This window comes from Podarcis pityusensis (genome assembly GCF_964106645.2).
Source record: "Podarcis pityusensis genome assembly, chromosome: 12".
In the NCBI taxonomy this organism is placed as follows: domain Eukaryota; kingdom Metazoa; phylum Chordata; class Lepidosauria; order Squamata; family Lacertidae; genus Podarcis; species Podarcis pityusensis.
In genome coordinates, this window is record NC_138037.1 from 11,520,560 (window position 1) to 11,530,957 (window position 10,398).

Below are 10,398 nucleotides of genomic sequence, written 5' to 3' on the forward strand. Positions count from 1 at the left end.
TGTCTTAAGTAGATTTTTTCAGTTTCGTTGTTCTGTGTGGGACAATGACAATAAAGATAATTCGTATCGTATTGTATCGTATCATTGTTAGATACTTTCTGGATGCCCCATGATCATATTTATAAAGTAGTTGTGTTCTGTGTTATAAATCAAGCAGGCCACTACAGCAGCTGCCTCACCATCCATGTCTCTTGGTCCTACGTGAGACAGCACTTGGGCTTCCAGAGGTTGCAACCAGCAAAACAGAACTGCTGCTGGCTCCCAACTCTTTCCCAACTCACTTCCTTGTTCAGCCTGGCTTCTGAAAGGCCCTTTCAGACAGATTTCTGTCAGTGGTCCCAGCAGTAATTCTGCAGTGTGGTGGGTGCAGGGAAGCAGTTGGGAGAATGAAATAACAAATGGATTAAAGATTCATAGCGTGTGCCTGTTTTTCTTTTTTCTTTTTTTAAGGCTCTCATCATCTGAAATGCATCCAATAGAGTCCAATTAGAACCCCCCCACATCTTTGTATGGCTTCCAAAATCTCGTTAACACTGAGCCCTGGTCAATTGTGATGGCTTTATATAATAAGATCATTGAGAAAGAATTATGCATGTGTTGCTGATGTAGAGGAAATACAGGAAACGGCAATACATATAGCTGCCGAGGGATTGCTGCTGGCTGAATTCTTGGAAACAGAAGTCAGAGAGTTACATTGAGAGAAATTCTTTACCAAATGGACCTCATTGTCATTAGAAGGTAGTTATACATATATAGCCGCCCTTTGTGTTTCAAGGCGGGTCTGCTTCCTGAAGAAAAGACATCTGAAGGAGCTCTTTCTGTCTGGAAGAGAAAAAGAAGCACAATTTCTGCCTGCTTCTCCAATTGGCTTCCGATAGCTTTCGTTGGGAAACTATTGTTTAAGAGAAATCGATGGAGAAAAGGTGGGTTTTCAGTATCTTTCTGGGGGACCTGCAGTGTGGAAAGGAGGAGACAGTGGGGATCCTGGCATGGTGCAAATGCATGAATTGGCTCCACTGGTGCATTTGCACCATCGCGGGTGGCGCTGTGGGTTAAACCACAGAGCCTAGGACTTGCCGATCAGAAGGTCAGCGGTTCGAATCCCCGTGATGGGGTGAGCTCCTGTTGCTCGGTCCCTGCTCCTGCCAACCTAGCAGTTCAAAAGCACGTCAAAGTGCAAGTAGATAAATAGGTACCACTCTGGCGGGAAGGTAAATGGTGTTTCCGTGTGCTGCTCTGGTTTGCCAGAAGCGGCTTAGTCATGCTGGCCACATGACCCGTAAAGCCAATAAAGCGAGATGAGCGCCGCAACCCCAGAGTCAGTCACGACTGGACCTAATGGTGAGGGGTCCCTTTACCTGTAACTGCTTTGCTGCCTCTCCATTCCCAGTAAGAGACAGTGACCCACCTTCAGGGAAGCTACTGCTGTGACTGTGCTCTCCACCAGGCTTAAGCTCCTTCTGTCACCCACAAGGACAACCAGTGCTGTTTATGCCCCCACCCCAACCCAAAGAAACAGGCCAGAACCATTCTCTGGGTTGGCTGACATGCCCACGGCTACTTACTTTAAATTGCATCAGCATCAGCACCAGAGAACAGGAAGGTCACCATCAGTACCATAAAAATGGGTCAGCCTCAGCCCAGCTTCATAGGTTTCTCTGTGAGTTGCTAAGAGGAGCCTCTCCACAAAGTATTGCAGCATCACAGACGATGACACAAGGACATCTCCACTCAAGTGTTATTCTTTTGTGAGCTTTTGATGACATTTTTTCTAAACAAAATGAAGCTAGGCCACTCTTCTTGGATGGGAGCACAATAGGGATGATCACAGCGCTGCCTCCTTTTTCTTCCCATCTTCTTTGCTGTTGTTTGATGTTCCTTCTTAGATAGAAAGGGATTGCTGGGAACGCACAACTAAAAAAGTAACAATCAAAACAACACATTTCTCTCTCTGCAACAAAGAGTACAGGATTATTTTATTTCAAAACTTTCAAGTGTCTCTTTGCTGATGTGCCTTAGTTCTCTTTCTTTTTAAAGCTCTCAGCAATTCTGAAAATCAGGACACACACTAGAACAAGTCAAAAGTCATTATTTGAGAGGGTATATATGTTACTCACTTGGTGTGCTTCCTGCAAGTAAGTGACTTCCCTCTTCCTTGCATACTTTTTATGGCTCCAGCTAAATTCTCATTTTCCTGTATCAACTGGGGATATATATGTTAGGATATTTCCGTTCCACCTTAAAAGGGAGCAGGCTTTGTGAGTCACAGAGTCTGCGTATTTCCTGTTCACAGGAAATTTATGTTTTGTCTTTGCTTTTGTTTCTCTCTCTGTGCCTGAGACACCGAAGCAGGCAGTCATGTTTTCTTTGATCTGACCAACGCTGAATAAAATTGTAAACAATGCTCTCCTGCGTGCATCTTTCGCTGTGCATTATCTGCTGATAGAGCGTGCATCAGCTCTGGAATGTGGCAAGCTATTTCTGGAGCTCGTGTCACTAATTGCTGATACTGCGTGTCTACGGGAGATTGATGGACGTCCGGAGGCGACGTGGGGCCTAGATGGTTGATGTCTCCCTGGCAGTATCCCAACAATATAAAGGTCCCATTGATTGATTCAAACCATCAGTCCATCTAGGCAAGTGACCTCATGAGCAACAGCAGAGTTTAAGCTGCTAGCTAGGGGTGGCAAAGTGGGGTGGTAGGTTGTGGAGAGTCTGAGGGGCCAAATAAAAAGTCTTGGAGGGCCAAATTCAATCCAGCTTTCCCAGTCTCACTGCCAGAGGACCTCAATTTGAATCACTTGGGATATATCTAGCTTTTCTACGATCCTTTAATGAATGCAACCCTTCAGCAAAGGTGCCATTTTTAGGATCCTGGAAGAAAGAGGATAGTTTCTTGAAAGTGCAACATTTAGTTGCCATCACTCAACTGCATGTTGGGATTACTGCAAACATTACCTCTGGGGACAAACAGCAACCCAGCAGGTGATGATTTTCTGCAGAAAACTAATTTATGACTCAGATAAGAAGCATGTCCTACATTTGAGGCCTCACTGCTGCTATCTATTCAAAGTATAAGTTGCCAGTGTAAGCATGCTTTTAAATACAGCTGTACCTTGGTTGTTGAATGCCCTGGAACTCGGACATTTTGGCTCCCTAATGATCAAAACCTGGAAGTGACTGTTCTGGTTTTCAAATGTTCTTTTGGAAGCCAAATGTCTGACGGGACTTCCACGGCTTCTGATTGGCTGCAGGAGCTTCCTGCAGCCAATCAGAAGCTGCAATTTGGAAGCTGAATGATTTGGAAGTCAAATGGAATTCCGGAATGTATTCCGTTCAACTTCCAAGGTACAACTGTAAATGTAGTAGGTTTGGACCTTACTGTCGCTGGTAGAAGAAAAGACCATTATGCTAAAGGTTTCTTTGCTGTGCTACAAAAGTTGGGTGCCACCCCAACTTTCTGCCGAGTGGTAGCAAGATTCTAGGGGGTTCCAGGCACTCACACAGGGTCTGTGTTCCTTTGGAGATTTGAGACACAGTGGAGACTGTCGTAGCTTTAAGAAATTTGGTTTATTCACCTATTTACAACTTCCATCTGCATGGAGTCCAGAAGAAGAAGAAGAAGAAGAAGAAGAAGAAGAAGAAGAAGAAGAAGAAGAGGAGGAGGAGGAGGAGGAGGAGTAGTAGTAGTTTGGATTTGATATCCTGCTTTATCACTACCTGAAGGAGTCTCAAAGTTGCTAACATTCTCCTTTCCCTTCTTCCCCCACAACAAACACCCTGTGAGGTGAGTGGGGCCGAGAGACTTCAAAGAAGTGTGACTGGCCCAAGGTCACCCAGCAGCTGCATGTGGAGGAGCAGAGAGCGGAGACCCAGTTCACCAGATTACGAGTCCACTGCTCTTAACCACTACACCACACTGGCTCTGGAGACCAGATGTTACAGCATGGTCATTTCAAGAGGGGTTTGTTCCCCACAGCAGTGCAGCTCTGGAGTCAAAGGCATACTTTCCAATCAGCCTTCAGCCAGCCTGCCCAAGATGGATCCTAATATTTCTTCTCCCCAGCACACCTTGCTAAAGACTCTCCCTTTCCTGTCACCTTAACCCAGTTTCAGCTGGATCCAGTTAGGTGGTATTTTTGATATCATCTTCTTTAAAATGTTTGTGCAAATCAGCTTATTTTCCTCTTTGGGGTTTGCACAAGAGAGACTACGTGTGTGTGTGTGTGTGTGTGTGTGTGTGTGCATGTGCATGTGTGAGTTTGTGTATACACATGCTGAGAGTGAGGGTTATATCTGCAAAATCTTTTGGGGTTTTTTTTGGTTTTTTCCCCCCAGCAATGGTAAGGCAGTTTTACAGCCCCGCTATGGGAAAAACATTGTGCACACCTTGATTTGTGAGATATATATCTGAGATTCAGTACAGTTATTCATACCAGTCAGTTCACAGTGCCCAATAAACTCTCAATTCTGCCTCATTTATATTGTTGAGTGAGGTAGCCCTATGATCTTCTAACATTAAACTACAACATCCCATGAATAAGGGACAATCTGTGCACGAAGAATTAGCAGTCGAGTAGAGAAGTAATTAAACGTTGCAGATTGGGGTGATGAAAGTGTAACAGTCTGAATGGGGTTGGGAAAGGGCATGGAAATGTTTTGATGGAACTACTCTTTAATCATCTAGGAGCTGATGATATGATGGTGAGGTGCCCAGGATCTAAGACCGTCATCTTAGAGCCAAGACTGTGTAGGTCAAGGAAACAACAGTTAAGCTGCTGACACAACCAAGAAGTAATAAGGGCTTCTGCCTAAATCGATCATATTAATGCTTCTTAATTAGCCGGGTATCAGGTTATAACTCATTTTTATGGGAACCACACAGAAACTACAAGTTGATTTATACATTATTATCCCAACAAGGGGAAGATTTGCCTTCGGCAGGGCTGCCCCAAGACATTTTGGCACCTGAGGCAAACCCACAAAATGGCCACCTACACTGGGTGGGTGCTGAGCCCAGGAGACCCCAGAGGGCAGCCCCTGCCATTTTCTCCCTAGGGACAGAGGGAGACCAGGAACACTCCCAGTTTGCCAAGAGGTTGCCATAGAGGCAGAATTAGAAGGGGCTGCCAAGGAGGCGGCAGTTCCAGCCTACAACGAGTATAGCAGCAGCAGGCAAGGGCAGATCTGCTGCCCTGTGGTTCCTGCTACCTGAGGTGGTTACTTCATGGGTGGGCCGACTCTGGCCTTTGGTATATTGCATTTGTTTCTGAGCATGTTCACAGTTATTTGGGTGCACTCTTCCCACCTTGGATCAAATCTATGCTTCCAGGTGCCATAAGAAAGCTGCTGAGATAGTGCAGGATTGTGCACACCCTGGAAATGATCTCTTTCAGCTTCAATGATCTCTGGAAGAAGGTACAGGGTTATAAAGACTAGGACTAGCTGCCTGAGAAACAGTTTCTATCCAAATGCAATTTTGGTTTTAAACACAGTGTAAGGAGTCTCTGTGGGAGTATTTTGTATTTAATTATGGGGTACCAGAGTTTTCAGGGGGTTAACCAAGCTGGGATAGCAGGCTTGTTGGTTTTTGAAGGTCTGATGTAGATTTTTTCAATTTTGTTGCTCTGTATGGGACAATGACAATAAAGATTATCGTATCGTATTTGGGGATGCATGGTCCTTCTCAGGCATAGGCGTGGAGAAAGTAACATGATAACATAGATATAGCATATCTTGTGTGATTCAGATTCATTTCTGCTTTGGTGAAGCATTTTTTAAAAGATGTCACAGTTGCGGAAATTGTTGCACATAAGCAAGAATGTTCATATGGGGAATAACACAGTCAGATGAAAACGTATAGATAGATTGGCTTTTGGCACTCAAATGCCCCAAAGTTTTGTGGGGTTTGCACTGGAATGCAAAAGTTGAGGCACAGAAATGTTGCTGCTTGGCAGTCACATAGGCATTTTAGCTCAGTTTTAGCTAAATGTCCCCATGGGACTGATGGAAGTCATGGCTTTTGTGGTAACTTATATTATTATATGATGATGATGATGATGATGATGATGATTTCAGTTGGTATTTGATAGTCAGGGACAGGATGGGATTAGTAACTGTGATGGGTTTTATAATTTTAACATATTATTATTAGGGATAGAGGGACATGTCTTTTTCACTTCTCTCTGTTTCTCATTTTTCCAGTCTTAAATCCAATTCTTCACATTTCGCAGCAATTTTCAGATCTTTTATTTAACTGTACGAAAACTCACCAGCAATTTAGCGTGAATTTCTCTTAACAATGCACCTTTTGCATGCAGTTTTGACCAATGTACACATTTTGACCGATGTACACATTTTGGCAAGCATTTTCCCCAATGCAGTGTACTTTAGTTTGTTACTATCACCAACAAAATCATTTTTATTCACACTTATATGGATTTTTAAAAACATTGGTTGGGAAGCTGCATAGCAAAAATGGGATAAGTGTGACTTTCCAAGGATAGCTGTGTTTCAGTTCATTTATTGTATCAGAAGGCAGAGCCTAGGAGATCTTGCGCCCCTGGCAGAACCATCCAGATTGCGCCCCCTAGCCACTGACAAATTAGCTCTTCTTTCCGCCTCTCCTCCACCCCCTTCAATTCACCCTCTATTTAAAACCTCTTCTTATGAGGCAATAATCAAAATATTTATTTATGGATATATTTGTAGCCGATTTTGTGCCCCCCCCTTGCCTGCGCTCCTGGCGGGGGCCCACCTCGCCACCCCTTAGCTCCAGCCCTGTCAGAAGGTGCAAATTTGATAGTTTCAGCTTCAAATGAGACATGAATTGGATTCCACTCCTTCCCTAATTTTTATTCATCCACCCCCAAGTCCTTGGGATGTGGGGGTGGGCTAAAAAGGAAACAAGCAGAAGAACCAGTGCACTACTTCAAAATGCTCAATGCACACAGAAATTGCTTTGCATTCTATCAAGTCCTTTGCACTGTAACCAGATCTGGTACAGAGTAGACTAAATTTTCTCCATGAAATGTGTGTTAAAGAAACCACATACCTTAGGGAAGAAGAAGTTCATAAATGCAGCCGTAGAAAGTGTTAGGAATAAACAATTTTTTAAAAAAGAAAGAAAGAAATAAGTATGTCAACAGTAGTTTGATTTGATTTGGAATGAGAAATCATGCAGACTGTTAAGAAGCTATGTTTTATTTAAGCCATGCCAAACATTTGAGGACCACGATAGCACACCTTGGCTGATCATTTATTTATTTTACTTATTTCAGCACCAGCATACATATGTTAAAACTCAATGATTATACTTAAGCTCCAGGCATGTTACCAGATTTTCTTTTTAAAGTTTAATCAAGCCACAGCAAGGAAATAAAATGATTCCAAAACAATTCTAAAAAATGTCCTCGCTGTGGCAAGTGCTCCCCACCTGTCAGGAGTCAGTGTGAAAGACGCAAGGCTCTGTTGTCAGTGAAGTTAACTCTCTTTATTTGAGGAAATGACATACAACTCATTTCCCTTCCCAGCAGGTCTTGCCCCTACGGAGCAGTTGCCAGGACTGAAAGTCCTTGCCGTCCACTCTTTCTAAGGCTCCTCCTCTCCCAGATGTTTCCCAAGCAGTCTCAAATTGCATCTGTGCACCTCTGGTCTCTGTTCCGCCCTCCTCGTTTTTCTGCATGTTCTTGGAGACCAGGGTGGAAGGGAGATTGTCACAGCAGGAGAGGGAGACTCCCTGGATTTTTCAGCAGTCTCTTGACCCCTCTCCACTGCTTCAGCTTCAGAGTCTGAACTGCTCCCTGTCACTGGCTCTTCCTGCTCACTAAACTCTGTTGCCTCTTCAGCATCTAGTCTTTCCTCCCAAGCCTCTCCCTCTGTCCTCTCCTTAGTGTCCCCTGGCTCCGAGCCTTCCTCCTCTGGAGTTCCCCTTGGGGGTTCACTGGCTGGTGCCTCCCACCACTCCTGGTGTCAGAGACCAGGCTGAGGAGTACTGCTCTGATGAGGAATGGTGGCAGCCTCCCCCTCCCCCTGCTCCTGACCAGGATACTGAAGCTGCCCAGGAGCAGTGGAGCAGTATAGATTTGGAACAGAGGGGCATACTTCTGAAGATAAAAGTTGGGATGAACTTGGGTGGTGAACAGGAAAGTGAAGAAGAACTGGAAGAGAGAGAGAGCTAATAGACTCACTCTCGCTGTGAAGTGTCCAGCCTACCAGTACAAGGTCAGGTAGAGAAGATTAGGTGGCTACACAAAAAGCACAGTGGTTGTGACATCAGGTTGCAAGACGGAAGTAACTGGGGGGGAAGTGGGTGGAAACCTTAATTGGGAACACCTTCATTCCAAGAATGGCTGCTTTGTTCTTTTGCTGTTATCATTAAAGACTCTTTAAATGGTAAGCGACTCTTTTCACTTTGTCCTGCTTATCTACGGCCAAATGGGGGGAGGAAGCCGGGTCCCTGAAGCCTGACACTTGGTCATTATGCATAGAGCAGTTAACATATGAAACCCTACAATTATATTAAAATTTCCATTCTCCCTCTCCATGCCCCAACCTTCAGAGTTTGCCAGGTACATAGACTGGAGGTGTGAAGGTTCATCATGACATGATAGAGCTCCACTTGGCAAGCATACCTTTGTGTTTGTGCTGGTCCCGGGGGGGGGGGTTACCATGAGGCGTGGTCAGAGTCTGGTCCTGGGCCGAGGGTCTGGAGACTGTCCACCAAGGGTGAAGTGGGGTCCAAAGCAAGAAGCCAGGTGTGGTCGGGAACTCCGGAAAAACAGGTCTGGGTGCTGGCAGAAACAGGTTTCCAACGTTGTTGCTCCCGCAACCTGGGACTGGGCTGACTGGCCTTTATCTCCTCTGGGGCCTAGGGCGGTCCTGGCCCACAGGTGACTCGCCTCTCCTGGCCTTAAGGCGAGCACTCCTCCTGAGAGAACCTAGTTCCCTCCGCCTCTCTGCCCTGAGCCTCTGCAGCTCAGGAGAGGCTGGAGGGTTACTGGACCCAGAGGCAGCCTCACCTTCTCCTGACAGAGCTGGGAGAGGAGCACCTGCAGGCAATGGGTTCTCAATCACCTCCGGAGCCAGAGTGGATTCATCTGGTGTCTGGTCCTGAGGATCTGGCACAGGTGCAGGCCCTTCAGATTCAAGGCCCTGCCCCGGCTCAGCCGGCCCTGGAGGCGGGGACTCCTGTGCAGGCTGGGATTCCTCCGGTTCAGCCTCTGAATCAGATTCCCAGGCCATCACAGTGTTACAGCCAGCATGTACAGCTCACTCATCATGTGGAGCCCGTTCATATTGTCATCAGCATCCCTCTGGCAAAACTACCTAAATCTCTGTATCCTGGTCCTTAATGAAGGGCTTTCCAAGGGATTGAGTCTGACTGCAACGTCTGGGATCCAAAGCAGCCCATGTGCAAAGGGGAAAGACACAACTCTGGGGTAGACTAGCATATCCCTACCACCTCCAGTTAGAAGGATCTCAGATTTCAGGAGAGCAGCTGCCCATCAGAGTAGACATTACAGGGATAGATGGACAAATAGCTCTCTATTACCCAAGGTAGCTCTCTATTACACAATACACTTCTGTGCATGCACAGCTGAAATGTGCTCTTTTTAAAAAACCACACATGGTATTTATTGGATTTTTTTTGATACAAAAAGAAGTAGTATATATGGCTAGATGCCATCAATGACAAGATAAATTAATCTTAGCAAGGAAAATAATGCATAAAGCAATTGCTAAAGGAACATCATGAAACAAAACAAAACAAAATAAGGAAATGGAGCATAGATTCCTTTCACGTTCAGTTGTGGCAAGCAAAATATATTGTGGAACAAGTAAAAGGAGGTTCTCCATTATAAAGTGTTTCATCACACAACACTAAGAGAACAGTAAATAATATTAATAAGGACAGCAAGGTAGAGATATTGTAATGAAGTCATCCAATAACATCCCTCCCTAAAGATGCACAAGTGGGGGGAGGGTGTTTTTGAGGGGCCTTTGGAGGGGTAGAGTGTTCTCCATTATTGGGTTCCATTTTGGATGGTCCACTGACATTTAAGGCTGCTTTTTAGGGTTTAGTCGTTTATTTATAAAAGTAACTTACTTACTTACTTACTTATTTACATAATCAATTGTCATATCATGTAAAAGATCAAGGTGGTGTATAAAACTATATTAAGACACACCAAGACTTATCATACCCTGCAAAACAGTACAAACAATCATTAAAATGAATGGGAGGACTTAAAATAATGTAAACAGAATAGCCCGAATCTCTGCTGGAAGAGAGAGCTCTGCCTCATGGGACCAGCAACACTAAATGCCTGAGATTTAGTTGAGGCCGTTTGGGCCTCTATAACATGGAGGACAACCAACAGCACTCCTTTAGGTGGT

The 10,398-nt window shown here is 44.9% G+C and overlaps 1 long non-coding RNA gene across 1 annotated transcript; it reads right to left on the bottom strand.

Annotated features, from left to right (window-relative positions):
- Nucleotides 1-539: 539 nt before the first annotated feature.
- LOC308460104 lies at nucleotides 540-3,271 on the bottom strand. Its single transcript, XR_013978484.1, has 3 exons — nucleotides 3,116-3,271; nucleotides 1,566-1,914; nucleotides 540-822 (listed from the first exon to the last, which is right to left on the bottom strand). It is a non-coding gene; the product is annotated as an uncharacterized lncRNA (long non-coding RNA).
- Between the last annotated feature and the right edge of the window lie 7,127 nt (nucleotides 3,272-10,398).